Below are 27,569 nucleotides of genomic sequence, written 5' to 3'. Positions count from 1 at the left end.
TTACTGATCACGACCTTAGAGACTGAAGAAAGACTCCATCACAGCTCTATGGATCAATGTGATTTAAGGAGTCTCAAACTGAGTTTTAGTGTAGAACTAGAGTGCTAACATTTCTTGGTGAATGGCAGAACAAAAGGGAACTAATAGATTGTTGTACGCGCACAACCAATGATCATCCAATAGTTTAGTTAATGTTCAAAGTTCTTGATGTGCACCTGGGTTAACGTACTCCGGTCCTGCACGTTATTTCACACTATTTAACTGCGTATCCTGTGATAGGATGCATCCCCCATAGGGCACTGAAGAAGCCTGGTGAAGAGTTAACCAATTAGGAACTCTTTGATGTCCAATGTAGTAAGAACCAGGTTTATTCCAATTAGTTTATAATCATTTTGAATTTTAATCCGCTGTACGTATATTTTTATTCATACATGATCTTGATATATGCATTTTTCTACGGTTATTCCATTGACGTTCCAAAGCATTTCGGGTACAATACCCCTCATCAGGGAACAGAAGCTGTTTGCACTTCGCACACCCTATATATAATGCGACCCCTTTTGGGTAATACATGTGCTCTGTTTAGCAGAGGGAAATATGCACTTGTGATCTACGTAGGCTTTTCTACAGCCACAAAGAGAGTCTTAATACTGGTTGAAAGTTCCATACTACTTGTGGCTGGCAAGACATGGGGCAACACTTTTTTATTTTTGTTTTTTAATACCAACTATTTTTATTTCGTCTTTTTATATACAAATAATGAGCAAGTTGCAAGAACTATACATTCTCATTTAGCCGCTATTGGCATAGAAATCAAGGAATACAATATGGAGGGTTATTTATTGGACATTCTTGCAGGTGCATCCATAGGGAGGGATACATTCATACCTCTTCAATTCAGAAGCCTCTTCCTGGGGTCCGGTTCCTGCGCGGGTCTGGGCTTCATGGCCATATCTGTTCAGTGGCAGAAGCCTGGCGTGCAGGGGTATCCACTTGTCTAGAGTAAAGTCCATAAAATTATTTCCTATGGCCCCATTCTTATTCAAATTTATTAGCAGTGTCTCTGCTCTTGTACAACGCCTTCTTGGGTCCCACACATACATATATCCCTCTTAACTATTTTAACTTTGTCAGCAGCACTGGCGACCCCATAGTTGCTCAATATCCCTTTTTGCCATCACCAAGCCCAACAAGCAGAATATCATTCATTGTTTCATTTGTTTCAATGGCTGCTGCTTATTTCAATGGCCTCTGCTTGTTTCAATGGCTGATGCTTGTTTCAATGGCCTCTGCTCGTTTCAATGGCTTCTGCTTGTTTCAATGGCTGCTGCTTGTTTCAATGGCTGCTGGTTGTTTCAATGGCCTCTGTTCATTTCAATGGCATCTGCTCCTTTCAATGGCCTCTGCTCGTTTCAATGGCCTCTGCTCGTTTCAATGGCTGCTGCTTGTTTCAATGGCTGCTGCTTGTTTCAATGGCCTCTGTTCATTTCAATGGCATCTGCTTGTTTCAATGGCCTCTGCTCGTTTCAATGGCTGCTGCTTGTTTCAATGGCCTCTGCTCATTTCACTGGCCTCTACTCGTTTCAATGGCTGCTGCTCGTTTCAATGGCTGCTGCTTGTTTCAATGGCCTCCGCTTGTTTCAAAGGCCTCTGCTCATTTCAATGGCCTCTGCTCGTTTCAATGGTCTCTGCTAGTTTCATTGGCTCTGGTTGTTTCAATGGCCTCTGCTTGTTTCAATAGCAGCTGCTTGTTTCAATGGCCTCTGCTCGTTTCAATGGCCTCTGCTCGTTTCAATGGTCTCTGCTCGTTTCAATGACCTCTTCTCGTTTCAACGGTCTCTGCTTGTTTCAATGGTCTATGCTCCTTTCAATGGCCTCTGCTCGTTTCAATAGCAGCTGCTTGTTTCAATGGTCTCTGCTCATTTCAATGGCCTCTGCTCGTTTCAATGGTCTCTGCTCGTTTCAATGACCTCTGCTCGTTTCAAGAGTCTCTGCTTGTTTCAATGATCTATGCTCCTTTCAATGGCCTCTGTTCGTTTCAATAGCAGCTGCTTGTTTCAATGGCCTCTGCTCGTTTCAATGGCCTCTGCTCGTTTCAACATTCTCTGCTCGTTTCAATGGTCTCTGCTCGTTTCAACGGTCTCTTCTCGTTTCAATGGCCTTCGCTCATTTCAATGACCTCTGCTCGTTTCAACGGCCCTCTGCTCGTTTCAACGGTCTCTGCTCGTTTCAATGGTCTCTGCTTGTTTCAATGACCTCTACTTGTTTCAATGGCCTCTGCTTGTGGGGCATGCTTGAGTTGATTATGCTTATAGTGCTGTGTGTGTAAGAGTAGGTATTCCTTCTCTAGCAGTTCAAAGGACTTAATGATTCCCCCTTCAGTCATGTCACCTAGTTTGAAAATATCAAGGAAGTTCCAGCAGGTTTACCCTTACACTTTCCACGGCTCTGTCAGAACACTTTCCTCCCGTGAGGTGGGGCGTCAGTGCTTAATTTGTAAAATAATAAGTACTGGTGCCCAAAGCCCTGCTCAGAAGTCCGCGGTCAGAGCTATTACATGTCAGCGTGCCGAATACCAAGGCTGCTCTGCCTTCAGTCCACCTTGTGCCTCTCTACTCCACTTCCTGCCACTCCCTGCCCCTCTCTCTCACTCTTGCAGGTTTCTGCTTTCTCTTTTCGAGATGTTTTTCTGTCTTTTTCCACCCCCTTCTTTTATCTTTGTCTGTTTTGCTCTCTTTTGCTCTAAAAAATGTCAGAGTAGGAAAATAAGTGCCGATACTCAAAAATGAGTGCCGGTGGCCCTCACCGGCTCAAATTAAGCACTGGGTGAAACATTGGGCTTTTCTGCGGCCATGACCTGAATATGGTGAACCGAAACTATGATAGTCATAGGAACATCCCTGCCGCCTGCACTCTAGCAGGAAGTATTAGCTGGAATGGGAGATACCGGAGGAAACTTTACCTGTAGATGACGACAATGTAGTGATGGATGAGGAGAGAGCCGGGAGGACCACAGCGATGATGAGTTGTTAAATGAAAGTCCAGAACGGTGTCCTGCATCGCCCTGCGTACACACAGACCTGTCTGGTGACCAGAGCAGTAGTACTTTTACTGCCTTCATTAGACATGCCCCGATGAGTAAGAAATATAGTACACAGGGTAAATGCACATGCTGCAGAGATCTGTGTGAAACCTAAAGGCCAGATCTTTGAATCCTAGGAGGGACAGCTCAGCCTTTGACCCTCCAGCAGAAGATAAAATGAGTCTGCGGAGTCTGGTAATAAGGCCTGTCATTGGGCACCAGGAGGGGGTGCAGTGTGAAAGGTCAGTGTAGAGTAAAGAGACTGGGGCTGCAAAACTGGCATCTGACTAATGTCATGTGTGAAATATTCATCCAGTCTTTGCTTTTGAGCCCACAACACATTACATTCTGACTCCTAGTTGCATCTCTAATACTGTAAGCATGGATTTAAACACTTTAAACATTTTATTATAATGTATCATTCGATTCTAGCGCGTGGTGTTACATGTCACATTGCGTGATGGTTGATTTATGGATTTCTAACTATTATTTTATCCCTTGGGGTTTATACTGACGTCATGACATTTACTGAGGCACTTCTGTGTTTTACGTTTGATTCACTGGGAATTCTATTTGCACCGTGTGTTGTATGTTTTTAGTGTGCTCGAAAATACTATAAAATATTTTGAACTCTAACCACCCCAGCACTTAAATGTCAGAGGGACAGAATTTTTTCAGTGCTACACTTTCTTTATATGAATCTTTATTTTCATAAGTGTACGCTCAGTTGTTTCACGTGAACTGAAGAAACTCAACTCCTAGGGGATGTCCTGGTGACATGGCACACCTGTGTTTTGGTTAAAAACTCTGAGAAGGTTGGGCTGGCCTGGCTGAAATATCACCCAGGACATAGATTCGCTTGGCAGTCTTAGCGCGCATGAAGACCCTGGAAGGTGTTTTTCCTGCCTGTTTTGTCCTCTGAATTTCCGACTGTGAATGCAGCCTCGAGCAAAGGTACCATGGGGCCTAATGCAAGCAAAGAAAATGTGTCCCTCTGCTCCCCAGTTAGTTAGTAACAGACAGCCATAATTGGAGTACAGTCGGAAACTGGTTCCCCTGGGCCCTGGCATCACTGCACCTGCTGTACTAATGACAACCACGCCTCTGCATCTAGTTCATCCTGAGCTGAACTCACCGGGGTACCCTGTGCCACCATCAGGGTGAGTTAATGTATTCCAAAGCTGCCCACTGCCCCCCTGGCACCAGCAGCACTGTACCCACTGCTGACCTTCAATCCAGCAGCCATTTGCATGCTGGGACTAGTGCCAGCATTCAAAGTGTCGCTGGCTGAGAAGCCCACCCAGCCCCAGGTAAACATGCTCCAGATGACATGACCACAATTGGCAACGCTGGAAGTCACAAGGGTGTGGCTGGTTTTTGATGTTTGTACCTGCAGTTCGAGCTCTGGACTGGGAATTCCAGTTTTTTAAAAGACTGCATGACGCAAAGTCACATGGGGCAGCGGACGTTAGTTACTCACTGCTAATGGACTAATATTAACACTCATTAGGAATAAGCAATATGGTAAAAACACATGGTTTCCCAGAACAATGCTAGTAGCCAGTGCTTAATTTGAGCCAGTGTTTTTCCAGTTCTCTGCATCGGCACTTAATTGTCAGCTTTAGCGCTTATGACAGTCTGCCACGTGGTGGCGTTATCTGCCTAATTTAGGTATGAGCACAACAACAGCTGTTTATTAATTCAATATACATTAACAATGACTGATACCTGCCACCCAAGCCATTCTGATAGCTTTGGGGGTCTGGAATAATATGAACTGTCACACTTGTAAGAGTGTGACGGTTAGTACTTGTGTTGATACTGTCAGTGGCAGAGGCAATGAATGGTGCAAGTTGCAGCATCCTCCACCTAGGGCCCTGGCACTAATTGTTTTACAAATTAAGCACTGCTAGCAGCAGAGACACTATGAGAGGAAAAACAGTGTGCTGGTGCCCCTGTTCCCAAGCTCTATCCTGTGACCCTGACTTGCAATAGTGCAGCACAACCTGTAGGTGTTGCCCCGCACAGGCCGCCTGTCCTTAGACCAGCGCTCCTGGATGATGTAGGGACAGCGCCGGTGGGTGGTGCTCTCCCTTTGACCTCCAATCAGGGCTTTAAGTGGGATGAAAAAACTGGGGGGTCTCTCAAAGGGGCGTGGCCAATGTATTTAGGGCTTAAAAACACATAAGCTAAAAATCTGTGCTTAGCATAGTGTGCCGCCTGACTTGTATTTTGCTGTTTCTGTCATTGCATCCAGATATATGATACAACAAGTAACATCATACTTACAACAAGTCAGGACTATTGGCTTTGTCAATGGTTGTTAGTTGCATAAGATAATAAGCAGCATCCATGGCTTGTATATAATATTGAAAAAGTTTCCACTTAAAGCCCTGGTGACACCACGACAATGTTGCTACTCCTGAGTTTCTAAAAGGGAAGGGAAATCCAGAGAGAAAATGACTCTCTTTAAAGGATTTCCCTTCCCCTACAACGCCCACCTGACATGACGTCATGCCGTCACTTCTCCACTAGTGAGCAGTGTGAGCATGGGCACCTCGATGTGCCTGCTGTCACTGCAGTCCGGGAAAAAACGCACCGCCTGTGCCAGGGCACAAAACAGTGCCCGATAGAGACCCGTCTCCAGGCCCCCTTTAAAAAACTGCCGGTGCTCAGCACCGGTGAGACCCGGCCCACTTAAAGCCCTGCGTCCAATCATCAGAGTTTGACCCCAGGTAACAGACTGCAGTGAACTTATAATGAAACCCAGTCACGGTGTAAAGATAGGTTCTTGCACTAGCACCAAAGGTGTGCAATGCACACGTGGAAATAGGGCGGGTCCTATGAATGCACATACGTGTGCAACAGGGGCTTCCTCCGCCAGCTCCTCCTCCCCCAAGGATCCAGGTCGGTCTTTACCTCTCACTCACTGGCTGCCAGAGCAGCCTCTCTCAATATGTAATATCTCTGCATGCTTTGTATATTTTTATAGTGCTTTCATGAGGTGCTGTCAGGAAGAGGCGCTGGAAGAAGGGATGCAGGGGGCGCTGCAGCACCCCAGAATAACCTTGCAGGAGTTAAAGAGGAGAATGATCAATAGGAGAGCCACCAGTTTTGTTTTTATCTTCTAGCTTTCAGAGACAAAGGTCAAATGTCAGGCCTTGTCTTCTGAACATTGCTCTCACTCTTTTATAACTTTGAGACCAGTGTCTCATGTCCCTTCTCTTACTGCAAAGGGGGTGGATTCTGCATCCAAGTGACATCTCCTGAGGCACAGACAGTGTGACAGATTCTTTTATAACTTGGAGACCAGTGTCTCATGTCCCTTCTCTTACTGCAAAGGGGGTGGATTCTGCATCCAAGTGACATCTCCTGAGGCACAGACAGCGTGACAGATTCTTCTATAACTTTGAGACCAGTGTCTCATGTCCCTTCTCTTACTGCAAAGGGGGTGGATTCTGCATCCAAGTGACATCTCCCGAGGCACAGACAGTGTGACAGATTCTTTTATAACTTTGAGAAGTGTCTCATGTCCCTTGTCTTACTGCAAAGGGGGTGGATTCTGCATCCAAGTGACATCTCCTGAGGCACAGACAGTGTGACAGATTCTTTTATAACTTTGAGACCAGTGTCTCATGTCCCTTCTCTTACTGCAAAGGGGGTGGATTCTGCATCCAAGTGACATCTCCTGAGGCACAGACAGTGTGACAGATTCTTTAATAACTTTGAGACCAGTGTCTCATGTCCCTTCTCTTACTGCAAAGGGGGTGGATTCTGCATCCAAGTGACATCTCCCGAGGCACAGACAGTGTGACAGATTCTTTAATAACTTTGAGACCAGTGTCTCATGTCCCTTCTCTTACTGCAAAGGGGGTGGATTCTGCATCCAAGTGACATCTCCTGAGGCACAGACAGTGTGACAGATTCTTTAATAACTTTGAGACCAGTGTCTCATGTCCCTTCTCTTACTGCAAAGGGGGTGGATTCTGCATCCAAATGACATCTCCCGAGGCACAGACAGTGTGACAGATTCTTTTATAACTTTGAGACCAGTGTCTCATGTCCCTTCTCTTACTGCAAAGGGGGTGGATTCTGCATCCAAATGACATCTCCCGAGGCACAGACAGTGTGACAGATTCTTTTATAACTTTGAGACCAGTGTCTCATGTCCCTTCTCTTACTGCAAAGGGGGTGGATTCTGCATCCAAGTGACATCTCCTGAGGCACAGACAGTGTGACAGATTCTTTTATAACGTTGAGACCTGTGTCTCATGTCCCTTCTCTTACTGCAAAGGGGGTGGATTCTGCATCCAAGTGACATCTCCCGAGGCACAGACAGTGTGACAGATTCTTTAATAACTTTGAGACCAGTGTTTCATGTCCCTTCTCTTACTGCAAAGGGGGTGGATTCTGCATCCAAGTGACATCTCCTGCGGCACAGACAGTGTGACAGATTCTTTAATAACTTTGAGACCAGTGTCTCATGTCCCTTCTCTTACTGCAAAGGGGGTGGATTCTGCATCCAAGTGACATCTCCCGAGGCACAGACAGTGTGACAGATTCTTTAATAACTTTGAGACCAGTGTCTCATGTCCCTTCTCTTACTGCAAAGGGGGTGGATTCTGCATCCAAGTGACATCTCCCGAGGCACAGACAGTGTGACAGATTCTTTTATAACTTTGAGACCAGTGTCTCATGTCCCTTCTCTTACTGCAAAGGGGGTGGATTCTGCATCCAAGTGACATCTCCTGAGGCACAGACAGTGTGACAGATTCTTTTGTAACTTGGAGACCAGTGTCTCATGTCCCTTGTCTTACTGCAAAGGGGGTGGATTCTGCATCCAAGTGACATCTCCTGAGGCACAGACAGTGTGACAGATTCTTTTGTAACTTGGAGACCAGTGTCTCATGTCCCTTCTCTTACTGCAAAGGGGGTGGATTCTGCATCCAAATGACATCTCCCGAGGCACAGACAGTGTGACAGATTCTTTTATAACTTTGAGACCAGTGTCTCATGTCCCTTCTCTTACTGCAAAGGGGGTGGATTCTGCATCCAAGTGACATCTCCTGAGGCACAGACAGTGTGACAGATTCTTTAATAACTTTGAGACCAGTGTCTCATGTCCCTTCTCTTACTGCAAAGGGGGTGGATTCTGCATCCAAGTGACATCTCCCGAGGCACAGACAGTGTGACAGATTCTTTTATAACTTTGAGACCAGTGTCTCATGTCCCTTCTCTTACTGCAAAGGGGGTGGATTCTGCATCCAAATGACATCTCCCGAGGCACAGACAGTGTGACAGATTCTTTTATAACTTTGAGACCAGTGTCTCATGTCCCTTCTCTTACTGCAAAGGGGGTGGATTCTGCATCCAAGTGACATCTCCTGAGGCACAGACAGTGTGACAGATTCTTTTGTAACTTGGAGACCAGTGTCTCATGTCCCTTGTCTTACTGCAAAGGGGGTGGATTCTGCATCCAAGTGACATCTCCTGAGGCACAGACAGTGTGACAGATTCTTTTATAACTTTGAGACCAGTGTCTCATGTCCCTTCTCTTACTGCAAAGGGGGTGGATTCTGCATCCAAGTGACATCTCCTGAGGCACAGACAGTGTGACAGATTCTTTTATAACTTTGAGACCAGTGTCTCATGTCCCTTCTCTTACTGCAAAGGGGGTGGATTCTGCATCCAAATGACATCTCCCGAGGCACAGACAGTGTGACAGATTCTTTTATAACTTTGAGACCAGTGTTTCATGTCCCTTCTCTTACTGCAAAGGGGGTGGATTCTGCATCCAAGTGACATCTCCTGAGGCACAGACAGTGTGACAGATTCTTTTGTAACTTTGAGACGAGTGTCTCATGTCCCTTCTCTTACTGCAAAGGGGGTGGATTCTGCATCCAAGTGACATCTCCTGAGGCACAGACAGTGTGACAGATTCTTTTATAACGTTGAGACCTGTGTCTCATGTCCCTTCTCTTACTGCAAAGGGGGTGGATTCTGCATCCAAGTGACATCTCCTGAGGCACAGACAGTGTGACAGATTCTTTTGTAACTTTGAGACCAGTGTCTCATGTCCCTTCTCTTACTGCAAAGGGGGTGGATTCTGCATCCAAGTGACATCTCCTGAGGCACAGACAGCGTGAGAGGAGAAGGCTGCTGAATGTCGAATGTTTTCTAATGTACAACAAAACTGAAATAGATGTAAAATAACTTTACAAATATTTCAAAATATGTCAGGAGCATGTGAAGAGCAAATTAGGTATATTGTATGTTCTAATTTTGAATTTGGATGCAAAGATTTTATTAGGACCAAAGCAGACCGGGATCCTTTAGTTGTGTGATAAAGATGCAGAGACATCGAATTTCCAGACGTTATTGTCGGTGCACTACAGAGGTTCAGCAGTGAGGCTGCATGCTTGATGGACATTTAATGGCATTTCAAGAGGACATTTCAATGGGAATCTGCTCTCTCTACATGGCTGTACATTACCACTCCATGCTTTACTCATATATATTGGACCGTGTGCTTCAAATACTACCACCCTGCTTTGCTCCTGCTGAATGGACCTGGCGCATTTGCTACACTTGTGCCTTATGCAGCGCTTTGACTTTCCACAAACCCTGTAGCTTCGGTGATGCAACATTGATGGCGAGGACCCTACTCTGAAAACTGTTCCATCACCACTGCTGTCAGGGTAAGACTGACCGAGAAAATGGACCCGGGCACCAAAATAAAAGGAGAGTCTTTCCAGGGTCCCCACATTACCGGCCCACCGGGAGTCCAGCGGGTCAGATTTGGGGGACCATGTTCACACTGCACTTTTACCCCTGTTCTGGGGGCATAGCTCCAAATCTGGTGCGTTTTTCCCTGCACTTGTTTTGCCAGGTCTTAGCAAGGGGAACATCTGTGAGATTAAAAACTGGGGTCGATGTGAAATGCATCGCATCTCAAGGCGGATTCGGGCCCAGATGCTGTTAGCGCCAAAGTCAGCATTACTGACTCTCACAATAAGGGCCACAGCACACTTTATAAGGTTTAATCAAGCACAGGGAGAACCCAGGTGCGCCTGTAGGGCACCGCCTTATCGGAAAATATTCAGCATAATCTCTTTATAAGTGGTAATCTTAGGGCGCAGGCAAAGGGGGGCTGGTGACTGGGTCACATCCCCAAGATTCGCTCTCTAATTCGGGTAAAATTGGTTCATTTGTTTTGAATGAGCATTTAGGAATGTTAAGAACATGGTCCTGTTTTTGAATCTGCATAAACCGTTTGAAAAGAGCTGGTGCGTCCAGGAAGGGGCCTGGGGGTCACGAGAGGGATGTCCTAAAAGTAGCATTTCCCTCTTAAACTTCTATAATAATTTTTGCTCAAGTTCACAGCCAGAACTGCAATACAAGTTAACAGCAATCCTGGACCATAAGAGAGTGTTTGTCCAATTTAGGGGCATATCAGCAACACCCGGCGATAATTATCGCTCAGCGCTCTTAGCGTGAGGATAATTATCGCTGGGTAACGTGGATTTTTATCGCTGAGATAGCGTGCTATTAGCAACACTTATCTCCTCAGCGATAAAAATCCTCACGCTAACTGCCTAACGTAAGATTATCGCTGGAAACCCAGCGATAATCTCACGCAATGTGGCGTTAGCTTGCTGATAGGGACTCACAAACTTAGCCATGATATCCACCCTCCATAAGATATTATGGCTAAGTCAGTCCTGAAGCAGGCGTAAGGAAAGTAGCGATAACAGGGGTTATCGCTACTTTTCCTGACGCTAAGCTTCATAGCGTGGGGCTTGATGATCGGAGAAATGTCGCTTAGCGACATTTCTCCTGTCATGTTAGGTCAGGAACGCCCACTTTGCATCTCATTAGAGATGCAAAGCTGGGCGTAAAGAATCCCCACGCTAAAGCAAGGTTTCACGCATTAGCGTGGCCTTGCTAATATAACGATAAAATTATTGCCGCTTTTCGGCCGAAAACGGCCGCAAAAGCGGCGATAATTTTTTATCGCCTGCTTGTAAATATGCCCCTTAGTTTCCGGATTCGTTTGGGTTAAACCCATTCGGGTTTATGAGAAAAGCAAAAAAAACAAAACCTCAGAAATTCAGTGATATATAGACTTTTGGGTTTGTGAGTCTATTGATGAAGACACATTTTGAATAGAAAACTGAATCTGATTGTCTGAGACACTTTTTCTCTTAAATACCACTTTACTTTTCTCGACCAAGCAGTCCTAAATTGTGAACCTTGCTAGGAAATAAAATATTCAAATCTCATACAAGCCTTCTAAGACAGGGTAACCAAGATTTCCACGTCACTTCACGTTCCCTTTATAAATGTACATGGGTTTAAAAAAACATAAAACTCTCCCACATAGGAAAGAAAGCATTGCACCAATTCTTTAAAAAGAGAATTCCTAATTTAGGGAGACACCCTTGTCACCTGTATGTGATCCGAAAAGATAATTCTTAAATTCCTCAGAGGTTCCATAATGCAAGTGTTCTCGTAAATGTCCTATGCATAATATCTTACAGAAAATAATGTGTTGTGGAGCTTCGTGAACTTTAAACCACACTCTAAATTTTATTTACTGGTTTTGGACATTCTCCAAACCTGCACTGACATTTAAGAGAACTAAAGGGTCCACTCTGAGTAAGACATCCATCCTTTGGGTCTGTGGTTCGAGTCCAGAGAAACAACAATAGGTGACCTGTGGTGGTCAGAAGCTTCAGATAACTCACACAAGACTCCTTTCTTGACTGATCAGTGACGTCAGACCAACAGAACCAATCACATGCCATGAAGTTGACAGTGTTTTTTACATTTCATCCATAGATCACTTCCTGCCAATCACAGTGTCCGGCAGGAGTGTCCTATCAGAATTTCTGATAGGACAAAAACTCCGCACTCCGCAGCGGAGCAGAGATTTTTTTTAGTTTGTGTGCTCAAAATGCGTTGTCGCACGCGCTGGAGTGATTTACCGGGATGCCTGAGATTGCCGAAGAGATTTTCCAGCAGGCTCCTCCCAGTGCTTTGTCTATCCCCTGTTCATTTTTCATTCGGATTTGGATCTGGAAGGATCCCTTTTTTTGTCTGCTGCATCATATATCATTGGATTTTAGGACTTTTGGATTTGAGATTTCACAAGTAAGCTGGAAAATTGGTGTTGTTTGTTTGATTAGTGCATTACACCTACATTTTTTTTTAGTTTTCATCGTTTTTAAAAAAATGTACTGTGGTGGGTGGCCTGTAGTTTCAGTATGGGCCTAGTTGTTACATTGAATGTAATTTTTCTTCAGTATTCTATTATAAAAGAAACATGTTGCAAAGTTTACTACATTTTTTCCAACTTTTGAAATCAATTTGCAATATTTATTTAATCCACTAGCCCAGTAGTCTGCCAATAGGCATTTCAGCCAGTAGGCCCAGAGCTACTCATGGGTGCATGAAACAGCTGTTTCTGTGGCGTCTGTTGAATTTAAACATCATTTAGGGCATGGATGGCATTGGATTGGATTGGATGTTTTTTTGGGTGTTTTCACTTTTTTTATGTGTGTTAAATAAATGCCTTTGTTGGATGTGTGTGGTTGTCGTGTAACTTGCAACATTTTTTAGCCCTGTGGATTTTCGTTTTTGGCATTGTTGTAGTAAAGCTGTGTTGTTTAGCATGCCTTTCTTTGTCTGGCCAGTGTGTGAGTGTGTTTGTTTGTAATAGTGGGCCAGCATTTGCCTTGGCTGAGCCTCTCCGTGTGGCCAGAGGCAATTTTGTAAAGTCTGTGTTTATAATAGGCCTGCTTGAGTTCATTGTTTTCCAGGCCTCCTGCTTGTTGTTGTTGTTGTGAGTGACCATGTGGCTGGTGGCCATTTTGTGGTGATGGTAGTGCTTTTGCCATAAACCTGCATGTCTTCTTTACTTTGTTCCTCATTAAGTATTGCTTCTTGTTGTGGCCTGCCTGGCCATGTGGCTGGCGACCATTTTGTGAAGGCAGCCAGTGTGCATTGCTTTTGCCATAGGTCTGCATTGCCTGTCTTCCATTTCTTGTTGTTGTGACATGCCTGGTCATGTGGCTGGTGGCCATTTTGCGAAGGCAACCAGTGTGCTTTTGTCATAGGACTGCATTGTCTGTCTTTACTTTTTTGTTGTTGTGGCCTGCCTGGCCATGTAGCTTTCGGCCATTATGTTAAGGCAGCCAGTGTGCTTTTGCCATGGGTCTGCATTGTCTATCTTCCCTTTCTTGTTGTTGTGGCCTGGCCATGTGGCTGGCGGCCATTTTGTGAAGGGGCAGCCAGTGTGCTTCTGCATTAGGCCTGCAATCCTTCTTTGTAGTGGCCATGGCTACTTGCTGGTTGTTGTTTTGCAAAATTTGATTTGATTCACTATGTGGCCTAGTCTGCCAATGGGTTTTCCAACCAATAGGCCCAAGCCAGAGCTACTCATGGGTGCATGAAACAACTGTGTCTTTGGCGTCTGTTGAATTTTAACATCAGTTAGGGCATGGATGGCATTGGATTGAAATGCAAAATGTGTTTCTTGTGGGTTTTTCACTTTTTTTTCATGTGTGTTAAATAAATGCCTTGGTTGGATGTGTGTGGTTGTTGTGTGACTTTCAACCCTTTTTTAGCCCTGTGGATTTTCGTTTTTGACATAGTTGTATTAAAGCTGTGTTGTTTAGCACGCCTCCTTTGTCTGGCCAGTGTATGGGTGTGTTTGCTTGTAATAGTGGGCCAGCATTTGCCTTGGCTGAGCCTCTCCGTGTGGCCAGAGGCCATATTGTAAAGTCTGTGTTTATAATAGGCCTGCTTGAGTTAATTGTTTTACTGGCCTCCTGCTTGTTGCTGTTTTTGTGAGGGACCATGGGGCTGGTGGCCATTTTGTGGTGGTGGTAGTGCTTTGCCATAGACCTGCATGTCTCCTTTCCTTTGTTCCTCTTTGCTTATTGCTTCTTGTTGTGGCCTGCCTGGACATATGGCTAGCGGCAATTTTTGTGAAGGCAGCCAGTGTGCCCTGACTTCCATTTCTTGTTGTTGTGGCCTGCCTGGCCATGTGGCTTCTGCTTTAGGCCTGCATGTCTTTCTCTTCCCTTTGTTCCTCTTGGCTTATCGCTTCTATCCATTGTCAGCTGCAGCTCCCTGAATGCTGAATCCCGCGTGATTCACAATGCCAAACAGGGTCTGTTACATTTGTATTTTTGTTGTTCTTCTTCTTTCCTATACTTCCTCAGTGCACTGTACACACTAGTACTCCAACCATGAAAGCCCTTGTTTTTGTCAGTCTCACAAATGTCTACACTGTATTGTCATGTGTTTTTTAATAACTGCGGTAATACATTTAATAATAATATTAATAAGTGTGACCACACACAAAGTTACATATTATATTTGTTTGTTTGTACTATTAGTAATTGAACCACACAATGAATACCACGTTTCACTGATGTTCTTCTTGCTTCTTTGCTTTTAGATGCACAAAAGAGGAGGAGGCGTCATCACCCATTGTACTACCAGACAGAAGTCCTGCAGCGCACAATGTCACGTGACGTGTGACCACAGACATCTCTTCAACTTACTTGTGCCACTGCGTGCTGCTGACATCTGAAGAAGATGGCCCCAAAGAAAGGTACCAGGTGTATTTTAATGTGTGTGTTGTGTGAGAATATTTTACAGACATTTTGCAAAAAACGGTGTTTATATTCCATGCATCCATCAAAACGTTTCTTGTCAGAGAGATTATTTGCAGTAATATTAATGAGCTGCTGCTGTGTTAGACAATTGAAACACACATCGCTATCCCTGAATATTAGATGCAAACACATTTAGAATTTGCACCATTGTGCAGCACTGTCAGTCACCGGGTCAAAGAGTGCATGAAAGGTCTGAAATCGGATCATAAATTCAAAGCTCTTCTGAACAGAGCCCCCAAAATACGATTGGCCCAGGGCCACCCAAATCCTTAAGATGTCTCTGCTTACTGACCACCTGCAGAAGAATCTGCACTCATTTCAGTCATTCTTTTAAAACCCGGAAGCAGCTGAGGATCATTCAACGTGAGCAGAGAATTCCAGTTAAAGCACTCATCCAGAAGGTGCCAACACGTTGGAAATCAACTTATTACATGCTTGAACGTCTGTTTGAGCAGTACAGACCAATCAATGACTATGTCATGCAAAGAGGGGATGCTACTGTGAAAGGCATGATCATTGAGATGGACCAATGGGGCCTAGTTAAATGCCTGGCTGAGATGTTACTTCCTTTCAAGCTCTTCACACGTGAAGTCAGCAAGAAGGACTGTACTATGGGCCAAGCTATCCCATTGTTGTACATGCTACAGGAACAGCTGAAGGGGGTGCAATGTACGCAGGTGTGGAAGAAAAAAAAGAAATTTATGAGTTGGGGGAGAGCTTATCAATTGGCTTATCTGAAAATTCAAGGGTGCAAAGAGCCATTGTGTCATTCAACCATTACATTTGTGCCACAAATCTGGTCCACGGTACAAACAAGTACTGAACACATGGGTTCCTTTTTTAGAAGGGGATGTTGGCAAGTACAAAACCTGGATAGCTGCAGAAGCCAGTCGCTTAGAAAAAGAACGGTTGGCAATTGGAAGTCTGCTACTCCAAGCCACAACAAGTACTGCAGGGCAGCCGACATCAAGTTCAACTTCAGAACCTGAGGGCTGTGTGGATGGCTCACAGCAGTCAAAACCACCAACAACACCAAGAACAACATCAACAACAACAAGAACAGGAGCATCAGCCCCACCAAAATCGGCACAGGAATGGTTTCTACAGCAAGGGCTGGTTAGGTCCGGTGCTGAGGCAAAGGCAAAAGAGGCCGAGCAAAGGGGAGCACCCCGAGCATTGAGCGGATGGTCCAGTCCTATCTGGATGACCCAACAGAGTTCTTCATTGATCAAAACCCATTGCTGTTTTGGTATGGGAAAAGGCACCAATGGCCAGTGCTCAGCAGGCTGGTGATAAAATATCTGGCTTGCCCTGTTGCAAATATCTCTTCTGAGCATGTTTTCAGTACTGCTGGTGCTGTTCTGACAGTGAGAAGGACCAGTATCTAGCCCCAAAACATGGAGAGGTTAAACATGACCAGAATGAAACAGCACTTTATACCACTGGATTACACTATCCCTGAAGTAGCACAGCAGGAAGATGATGACGGCAACTTAGATCATGGAAGTAGTGTGTTAGATGACCTACTTCTGGGTGAACCACCTGAGTTTGAGGAAGAGCTCTACTTCCTTGTCAACTAGCCACTTTCAATTTCCAGTTACTTTCTTTCTTTGATGCCCCACCAAACAAACCTTGAAAAAAAGATATAGCTAAGTAACATTATTTACTTTACTAGTTGTGTGTGTTACTGTCTTTCTGGTTCACAAATCCATTCCCACCGTCTTACTCTTTTTATTGCAGGATCAGAGTTGCAATTGTGTGCAGTCATTGAAGAAGTAAGGCCACTCCTCCGAGTCCTGCTCCAGTCCTGACTCGCCCTAAATCCATTTCCCTCAAGCCAGACATTGGATGGAGAATAGTACAAGAAATGTGAAATGTGTGCCTGCCTCGTCAAGTCCCTCCAAAGAACCTGAATATAGCTCTCCTCCTTTCCGAGCCTAGAGGGACTGCCCCTTAAGAAAAGGTAAATGTTGATGGCATGCATTGGACGCTGACTCTGAGTGATTGGTGTGTCTACTAGTATTAATCTACACACAAAAAAGTGACTCAAGTCAATGTTTCCCTTCTTGTTGTTCAATAACAAAATTGTACTACTGCAGGCCGATCCATTGCATTTTCTATTCTGGAGACCCTCTCTGTACAATACAGTGTTGGACACCATGATGACCATACCATACTCGCAGTCAGTCAGTAGGATCAGAGATGATTGATGGAATAACTCAGCACATTTCATGAAGTGGCCTAAAAGGTAAACAAGTCAACAATACCAGACCTGCATGTCTGTGTAGTGGTGGAGGCAAGTGTAGGGGTATGACTGACAGCGGTGCATTGATTTAGTTACTTAATTTAGAAAATTATTTGTTGCTTTGTAATTGTGTGGTCAGTGTTTTCTGGCTCAAAATCTAAGCTAAGGGGAGGTTGGGTGGGCGCCGCAGGCCTGCTCCTGTTGTTGTTGTAGATGCTGGAAACAGTCAGAGTAGACATGATTTAGCCATGCCGCCTCTGAAAGTTTTCTTGTTCCACTCCTCCTTCATTTATGCACTTTACTTTTCTCCTTGATTTTTCAATATCCCTTTTGTTTTTCCATCTACTCTTACAAGCCGGCGTTTACCCTTTGTCCCTCTGCTACACTGGGAAAAACAACTCAGACTTCCTTACCAATCTGCATCCGCCAGGCAGGCACCCAAGATTGACGGGGGGAGGGTCCATGGAAGGAAGGACCAAGAGGAATCCCGACTGCTGAGATGCAACTCCAATTTGACCATAACATAGTTATAATATCATATTCTTTTCATTTGATTCATTTTTTCTCTTCAATCATTATGACTGTGTGTGTTGTTGTTATTATGTTTGCGTATATCTGACTCCTACAGATATTTAGTAAATGTATTTTCTGGCTTTAAAAGGAAACCCGGTAGAACAGAACATAAAATGTATGTAACTTGAAACTCTCTGGGGGCAGACAGGCAAGGCAATTGCATAATAATTAATAATATTTACTGCTGCCCTGTACTACTATTAGTCTAGTACTGCTCATCATCAAGTCATCATCATGCAAGCATTTCCTTTTTCCCCTTAACAGATTTATGATGGTCGTCCGCCAAGATTGTGTGTTGTCCATGTGTACTGTTTGTCTTTGTCAAACCTTTTCCTCATATACCCCTTCCCAACAATTAATCAAACCCTAACCCTCTTCCCCCAGGCTGTGTGATTTATATTGAGGTGTGACTAAAGTTACACCAATAATTGATCACACACTTGCTGGGGCGGATGTGGTGAAAGCAACATTAACTCAAGGCAGGGCGAGGATCTTCTTCTGCTTGCCCACCTATGCTCAGTATTCACAAGTAAAATTTTTGTTTCCAGAGGAACATAATCCATCATAATTATAATTGCCGGCATCGATTCATCATCCTTCTAGCACTAAAGGTTACGCTTGTCCACTTCATAGGTTAAGTCAACTTCAGTTTGTAACTTGTACTAGGCTATCTCCGCCACCTTTATGTTTTATTTTACTTTAGCATTGCTTATCATCATCATGGTTTCTTGTTTGCCAGTCTTCATGTATACTGTACTTTTACTACTCCTTCCCGAGTCAACCTCAGGTGATTAACTGTCTCATTTTCTTTATTGCAAATGCTACTGTCACTGTCAGTGTCCACTACTACTACTACCACCACCACCATGGCTTCTTGGGAAACCAAACTATCATCACCATGCCGCCATCGCTTTGCCTAAGTAAGAATAAACATCAATCACAGGTAAGAGAAGAAGTTTGGGGGAGGCATAATTAATTAATATGGAAATTAATTTATTAATTCACACACCCACACCCATCCAAGTCCAGTTGCAGACTGCATAGACTTTTAGCAGGGACTGACAATACTATTAGGACAAGTCACAGGTAAGGGTACCACATCTATCTGTTGGTGTATTACACTATCGCAGATTATTATTTCAATCAAAAACTGGCTGCAGCCCTGCGGCAGGAAAGGAAACCTTGTGAAGTTAAAGAGTAACCCCCCCAGAAAACATTTACATCGTATGTAAAGTAAGTATAATTAATTTATTACCCTAACAAAATAAACTATTGGAAAAACCCACAACACCTTACCAACCCCTCTCTCTAACCCCAACCAATGTCCAAAGATTGTCCACTCCAAAAGTTAATTGTCCATATCAACCCCAACTTTTCCCTAATGCCCCACCACCCACCCAATTTTTTTTATAAAGGGGAAAGGCAACGGAGTTCTAGCGGTGGGCTTGCAGTTACCGGTTAATCTCCGGGACCACCTTTACCCGCTCCTCTAGGCGCGCCATATAGAGGAGCATGCGGCGCTTGAATGCTCTACAATTGCATCCACGGGGGGAGCAGTGTTGAATGAAGATAAAGTGCGGCAGGCGGCTGCCAGACCGCTGTGCCGTACCACTGGGGGGCCAGGCTAGGGCCCGGGGCAGTGGAGGAGGCTGCAGCTGCTGTCGCCTCCTCCTCCACCAGAGCCACCAGCCGATATTCTCTGCAGATGGCCTCCAGCTTCCGGCGCCGGGCCATGGCTGCTAACTCCTTCCTGTTTCGTTGGGAAGTAGTAGCTTTATCAAGAAAGAAAAAACTTAGTGGCACAGTAGCAGTATCAAGCATAGTACATAACATTTGTGGTATCCTCCCACTTCCTCGGCCTCTAACATTTGTGGGAGTTTCAGGTATTACTCCTACTAGGCACTATAGAGTAGACAAGTCTTTCTCTTCTCTCTCTCTTGTTTAGCTAAATTAACCTTGTAGGCAATTAGGCATGCCAGCTCAGTCAGCTTGCGCTCTAGACAGACATACTCATGTCGCAGACTCACTTTATTTTATTTACTCCTGTCTGCAGGTGGGGCAGCTGTAGTCTACAACTACGCAATTATCTTATTTTTCTATTATGACCATACTCTGTTACATCAATGGCAACTGCTCAATTCCACTTTCACCCTGACAACTACAACAAGGCAGATGATAGCTGATCCAAATGATCATTGATTATATATGGGGCGACGGCAGCTGATAGGCCACCCATAGCAGGATGACACAGTCGAAAATGATATAGGTAGGCACTAGGGAGTGGGCCCCGAAACCGGTCTTAGGATGCTTGTTTCCAGTCCAGGGATGACCTGGCTTGGCAGTTCGGGCTGGACTGTTCCCATGACGCACAGGGTCAAGACTGATTTGCATATGGCTGGGTTCAAACTGGAATGGCATGGTGACCAAATAAATGATGGAGTTAGGCCCAGATCTCTGTACTGGGGTGAATGTATGACACTGTTCTGCATTCTGTCCATCAACTGTTGTTTTTGCATTTGTCACCCAGAGTGGGACGGGTATGCCAAGACGTGGGTCCCGTGCTCTCCATGCCACTGGAATCAAGCTATCCTGGCTGAAGAGGGGTGAAACCCAGAAACCGGTCCAAGGATGCTTGTTTCCAGTCCAGGGAGGACCTGGCTTGGCAGTTTGGGCTGGACTGTTCCCATGAGGCACAGGGTCAAGACTGATTTGCATATGGCCACGTCTAAACTGGAATGGCATGGTGAGCAAAAGAATGATGGATTTAACCCATATCTCTTGACTGGGCGTGAATGTTTTGATTTGTTCTGCAGTCCGTCCATCAATTGTGTGTCTTTTGCTTTCTAACCCTAAGTGCGCTGGGCATGCCCAGACATGGGTCCCAGTCTCACTGTGCCACTGGATGCAAGCTATCCTGGCTGAAGAGGGGTGAAACCCTGAAACCGGTTCTAGGATGCTTGTTTCCGGTCCAGGGAGGACCTGGCTTGACAGTTCGGGCTGGACTGTTCCCATGAGGCACAGGGTTAAGACTGATTTGCATATGGCCAGGTCTAAACTGGAATGGCATGGTGAGCAAAAGAATGATGGATTTAACCCAGATCTCTTGACTGGGCGTGAATGTTGTGATTTGTTCTGCTGTCCGTCCATCAATTGTGTGTCTTTTGCTTTCTAACCCTAAGTGCGCTGGGCATGCCCAGACATGGGTCCCAGTCTCACTGTGCCACTGGATGCAAGCTATCCTGGCTGAAGAGGGGTGAAACCCTGAAACCGGTTCTAGGATGCTTGTTTCCGGTCCAGGGAGGACCTGGCTTGACAGTTCGGGCTGGACTGTTCCCATGAGGCACAGGGTTAAGACTGATTTGCACATGGCCAGGTCTAAACTGGAATGGCATGGTGAGCAAAAGAATGATGGATTTAACCCAGATCTCTTGACTGGGGTGAATGTTTTGATTTGTTCTGCATTCCGTCCATCAATTGTGTGTCTTTTGATTGTACCATCCAGGCATCCCATCCATTTAAAGTAAACATGGCTATCATTCTTACTAAATAATCTCTCAACAAACCTTTCACCAACAACATACATTTGTAATTTTTTTTAACCACCACCCATGCGTCCTTCCTTGCTTGCCTTTGAGTTTGACTCATGAAACCCCCCGGAGGATTCTTCCTATCACCTATACAGTTTCACCCAGCCAGGCAGGCAGCCTTTCTTTCACCTTCTACCCATGCATTTGATTCCTATCAGCCACCCATGCATCCCACACATCCTTCTCTGCCAGTCATATACATAATATTACATGTTGCCCGTCCTTCCTCCTTTCATCCTTCTTTCCCTTTTCATTCAACCTATCCATCAAGGTCGTCTGATTCTTAGTCTTCTTCATAAAACCTTCCCAGCAGAGTTGGAGTTGGATGGAAGAGGCCATTAGTTACTCAACTCCCGCCGCTAATGCTATTGCTAATGCTAAATAAAGGGTGTCTTCTTCAACCGTTGTTCACAACAACTTAGTCTCTCTCAACAGAAAAGTACAGTACACCCTTGCACCGACTGTGTAACTATTGTCAAAAAGTAAAGAATGTAAGTACAACTAACCACCGCCTGCCACTGCTGCTGGCTCACCCACCCCTGCAGAAGCTGTCGCATCTGCTCCCTCCTGGCTGGCGTCGCCTGCTCCGCCACTGGCCCCAGCACTGGTGGCCGGTATGCCTAGAAAAAACGTGACACATTTTTTAGATGCCATATACGCCTCCCCCTATTTATTTATTTTCACTAGCAAGATTGAGAAAATACAGTGCATCCATATACCACATACATCACTACAAATTGGGAAGTAGAGTATACAGAAGAATGTCCTATCCTATCAAAAATAGTAAAATATCTGGTTGGGCAATTGTTAAAAAGCCTCTCAAGGTTAAGAAGAGGACAACGCAAAGGACTGAACTCAGTGGCTAGAGCTATTGGTGAATCTGAGGTTTCAAACTTTTAAAAAATAAAGAGTGGCCAACTGGGCAAGCTACAGACAGACTAATAGTAGTAAAGAGTCAGAGGCAGTTAGATTGATGTAAAAAAAAACAGACACTAGAAAAAAATATAAGTAGGTAGGTAATGCAGGGATAACAAGAATTTAGAAACAGATAGATTGAAGAAGATTTGGTTAAAAAAAAGAATTAGGAAACGGAAATAATAGTTCGAGAAAATAAAGTGCATTAAAAGTTAGGGAAATATAATTATTAATATTACCAACAGGAGGACTTACTAGGGCTAGCAGCAGAGCCCTCGGTAGGGGAGCGATCCCAGCCCTGAGAGGCATCTCCAGCTCTGAGTCCCGCCTCAGACGACCCCGTCGTCTTCTTGCCCCTGGATGCTGATCATGTAGGATGTGATAAAGAGACAAAAGTTGAGTGGTGTGAAACAAATAAAATATTTTACAAACCGCTCTAAAAACATTTTTGGACAGGAAACAACAATTGCAATAAAATTGACCTATCTAATCTGATTGGATAGCAGTAGTATCGCTGACCGTCTAGTTCATATTTATTAATCCAGTGTTCCACTCCGATTCCAGAATCCTAAACCTGTAAGTAAGTACCACTAGCCTAGCCCGCCTTTTCCAGAGACATTGGATATCAATTAATTTGCCCAAAAATATATTTGCTTCTGCTAAGTTTCAATATCATTCGAAATCAAATCATCAATAAATCAACCTCCTTTGACGGGCCAATTGTTCACTAAGCCTGCATTTCCATTTATTTTAGTCCTCAAAAATGCATAGATGGACGCATGCGTATTGCATACACCAAATTGTTTGTTGGTTGCTGCTGATGTGCTGATGAGTTGCTATATTACTCACTCACTAACAAACTGCAAATGGTTCTACTAAGGACTGGAGTCAGCAGCACGTGACGGAGGATGCATCACGCCACAGACCGCTAAAAAATTACCAACTAATACTAAATAACTAAACTACCTACCTACCAGCACTATCTTAGTGACAGGACTAAGGAAAGGAGTCTCTAGCATTACCTAACTCAAGTTCTGTAAACACTCCTACATAATCAGCCCAAGCGAGCCCAAGTAAGATTAGTAGCGCCGAGCACCTGTCTAGTGTCAAGAAGAACAATAATCACATAAGATTTTTCAACGAAACTTACCTGCATGTAAGCAGCAGCATTCTTGCTATTTGGGAAAAAAATAATATTCGCAATAACACAGAACAGAACACACAATACTACTATAGTTAGCCACTCACCAAGCCCCATGACCTCAACACCTAGCAGGTTCAGCAGATCCTGCTCCCGGTCCAAGATGTCGGGCCACCGGTGAGTCAGCTGGTTGTGGATGCGCCGGACCTCAGAGCAGTGAAACACTGCTCGGCGCACCCTCGTTCACTGGCGCTGATGCTCCTGGGTAGCGTAGCTGGAGCCGGACCTGCGCCTGCTGCCAAGGTTAAACGGAGGTGGCGCTGTACAAAAACAACAAGGACGGCCACCTCGGAATATAGGGCCTGGGGCTGCACCCCTTCCGGGCGCCGTTTTCCACAAGGAAGGTGGCTCTTGGCCTCACTACCCTTGGCCCTCCCCTTCTGGCTAGCCTTAGCCATGGTTCTGGGGGTGCGGGGGCGGAAAAGAAAAATGTAGAAGTAAAAAATAACGTCAGGAGAAGAAGTAGGAAAGTAAAAAAAAATAAAGAGCAAGTAACAGAAAAACAGTACAAATACACAGTAAAAGTAGAAATAAAACACAAAATATACAATTAGGGAGAGAAAGGGATAGATAATAAAAAATATCAGAAAAACTGTGTAAGCAACAAAGGATTGAAAAGATTGAGAGGGATGAAAAACAGGCCCCAGAACCATGCAAAGAGTAAAAAACAAGATGGCCGGGCCCATTGGCGACCGCGTGGTGAAGTTTGCACGATATTTCCCCCCGAACACGCAATCCGTGTTGCCGAAGGTTAAAAAACGTCTCATGAGCTTGCATGAGCATGCGAGACAAGCACCGCCGGATGCTCGCGGAACTCCGTGTAGCGTTGCTGAGATTTTTTCCGCTTCGCATAGGTTCGCGTAGCGTGGCTGCGCGAACTCTACCCGGGCTTAATTTTAACACTTTCTCCCAGCATGCCCTATGCCAGTGTCAAATGCAGCAAACCTGCCCACTGTTAGCGATGTAACCCAAAAATCATCCTTTCTTCTCCATCTCCTTCCTCTCATTTTAACATGTTTTTTGCCTCCCTTTAACTTCCATTCAACTCTGGGGAGACAAAAAAAATCATTACCATTGCAAACAAGGAAAATGTGTTTATCGTAAGAGCACGAAATCCTTCAGGGCCTCATAGGATTAATCACGGTTATAAAGTTTTATTAAACACAATTTTTGCTTAATGGCAGTCTCCACCGATGCCTGTGCGTTCGGAGCCCCAGCCTGTCCTCGGGGTGTCTGTGCGCAGCAGATTGCCTGCGCCAGGCTCCGAAGACAATGCGCCGCCCATTTGTCATGCACACACAGATCTTTCTTCCTCGGATAATTTGAACTTCCTTAAATATCGCATCTGTTTCATACTTTATTTATTTGTAATTTAAGCTCTCAAATTGAATCTTTCATTACTAACATCTGCGGGCTTGCAAGGTAGGCCCCGCTTGCAAGGGGTGGGGGCCATGCTGCTAGTGTGTGTGTGTTATAAAAAGTAGGAGCAGTGTTTGAAAGTGACTGCCCACATAGTCTTCCCCAGACTGCCCACATAGTCTGCCCCAGACTGCCCACATAGCCTGTCCCTGACTGCCCACATAGCCTGTCCCTGACTGCCCACATAGTCTGCCCCGGACTGCCCACATAGCCTGTCCCTGACTGCCCACATAGCCTGTCCCTGACTGCCCACATAGTCTGCCCCAGACTGCCCACATAGTCTGCCACAGGCTGCCCACATAGTCTGCCCCAGACTGCCCACATAGTCTGCCACAGACTGCCCACATAGTCGGCCCCAGACTGCCCACATAGCCTGTCCCTGACTGCCCACATAGCCTGTCCCTGACTGCCCACATAGTCTGCCACAGACTGCCCACATAGTCTGCCCCAGACTGCCCACATAGCCTGTTCCTGACTGCCCACATAGTCTGTCCTCCTATATCCTCTTCAGCCCAAGTGTATTTCGCTTTGCAACACAGTCCCTACTTAGCCCCGCTCCAGGCTTTAGGCCTCGTGCCCCTCCCACAATAAGAAAATGAACTCATTTTCAAAAATGTACTTAATATGTAATTTACTTACTAGTAATTCCGGACCTCATTTATTGCATGTTCAACAGAGCAACGCTTCAAGGCGCCCTACGCCAAAGTGAAGGGGCAGGAATGCACCGCATTTAAGCAATACCTGTCTTTTCTTTCGGCGCCGGAGCTGTTTCGGCAGCCTGGCACCAACGTAGGCACCATTGTGCAAGGGTGCCACTGTTGCAAGTAAGATTGTTTTTGTGCAGGAAGGGACACCTTCCTGCACAAATCCCAATCCTAAGAGTTGTTTTCCTCTTTCTATGCGGGCTGCAGAATGCGGCACACATGGAAAGAGAAAAGAACAAAGAGAAAGAAACACATTTCTCCTCGTTACGCCTCACCTTGGGAGCCGTACAGATTTGACGATTTACCAGGTTTACGTGATTTTGTAAATCTGGAGCAGCATCAAATTCCATGGGTGTTGTGTGGGAAAACCCACCACAACGCACATAGAACGCCTCCCGGGCGCACACTAAGGCGACACAGTGATTTGCGCTGCGTCACCTTACTCACGATTGATGAGGCCACTCAAAGCCACCCAGGGTGGATTTGCGTGACTTCACAAATCTTTATGAGAGCCCTGTTCACGCATGTACCACTTTAGATGGTGCAAAAGTGAAGCAGGGCTCTCTCAGATGAGGCCCTTAGAGTCCATACTCACTCATTCCTATGGGGTGAGCCCTCCTCGCCACAAAGGTGCTCAGTTGCTCCCATTATCCCCCATTAAAATATTACCTCAACTCTCAGCCTCTTGTAGGTGTTTGTAAAGACCACCTGCTCGGAGGAATCTGAGCACCATGAGGGTCACCAGTGTGAGTCCTGGCACATCCAAGAAGGTTCACACCTCCAAGGCTATGTGTTATTGTGGGGTTTGCAGACATTGAGGCTATTTGCAGTCATGTACCCCCAACAATACATTATAGGGACATTGAAAGTCAGTGAGACGTTTTGTGACCCTATGGAAAGGCAACGTCGCGAGTCTTTACACAGCCACGGTACCCAGAAGCGACTTTCAATATTCTTTTCTGTGTACATTTGGAGGTACATTATGCCATTTAACCAGCCTGTCTCTGCTCCCCACTTGATGTATGCCCTGCCTGCCGGACCTCAAGAGCTTCTGCCTCAGAGCTCTGCTCACAGCCTCTCCTGTCATTGGAAATTGCAGAAGCGGAAAGTGGATGGGGGGGGGGGGGCAGGCTGACCATGGTGTATTCGGGCTGTGCAGCCGTTCGCCGGTGTGTGACCTGCCTGTCTCGGGGCAAAGCCGCAGGAGGCTGCAGCAGTGGAGCTGGGCAGTCGTCTGCGCTTCGGCCTCTGGAACTTGCCCTGCCCTGCTGCCAAGGATAGTAACAACAATAAGTGCCAGAGCTCTCTTCAGGAGGTCACTGCAGCTGCACCACACATGGTCCCTGCCGTGCTGCAATGATAGTAACAACACGACTACTGACCATCGCACTCCTACAAGTGTGACAGTTCAGACTATTTCAGGCCCCAAAAGCTATAAGAATGGCTGAGGCAGCAGGTAATGGTCCTTTTTAAGGTATATTGAATTAATTATTAACTGTTGTTGTGCTCATCTCTAAATTAGACAGACAGTGCCACCTTGTGGTAGAGTGTCACAAGCGCCAGTGTTGACAATTAAGTGTCGAGTACCGGAAACCACCGGCTCAAATTAGGCACTGGTCTACACCCCCCTAGTTCTGAGATAGGCTACAAGAGTTAGTTCGGTCACAGGTGCCGGTGTGAAGAGTTTGCTCCTTGCTCCTGTCTTTAAGAGAGATTGGAGGAGTTGTGCTGAGAGGCCCAATAGGAACAGTTTTGTCCAGCCCTCGGTCTCTTACTGAGGCCGTGGAATGAGCGCTGCCCATATACCAGCTGGTGTAGGCAGCTTACACCATGGAGACAGAAGATTGCACAATATTTCTTCTTCTTCTTACAGGTGAGGCCTTAGGCTGACAGCTGCAGACATACAAGGGCTGTGACATCACTATTCACTTGTAATAGGTTATTTGTATGTCTTTGTCTTACCACAGGCACATCCTGACACCAGAAGACAATTATAATCAGAAAATAATGCACAACCATCAATTGGGAGATGATTGCATGCAGTTATTTAAAAAGTGCTGAGCAAAAGGTTATTCATGTGATAGGCGATAACGGTGGGCCTGTCGACGCCTCAACATCTGGTTACGCTGCTTCTGGTAGGGAGGGACTATATGCAA

Source organism: Triturus cristatus, chromosome 10 (assembly GCF_964204655.1).
Source record: "Triturus cristatus chromosome 10, aTriCri1.1, whole genome shotgun sequence".
Taxonomy (NCBI): domain Eukaryota; kingdom Metazoa; phylum Chordata; class Amphibia; order Caudata; family Salamandridae; genus Triturus; species Triturus cristatus.
This window is presented reverse-complemented; position numbering follows the sequence as displayed.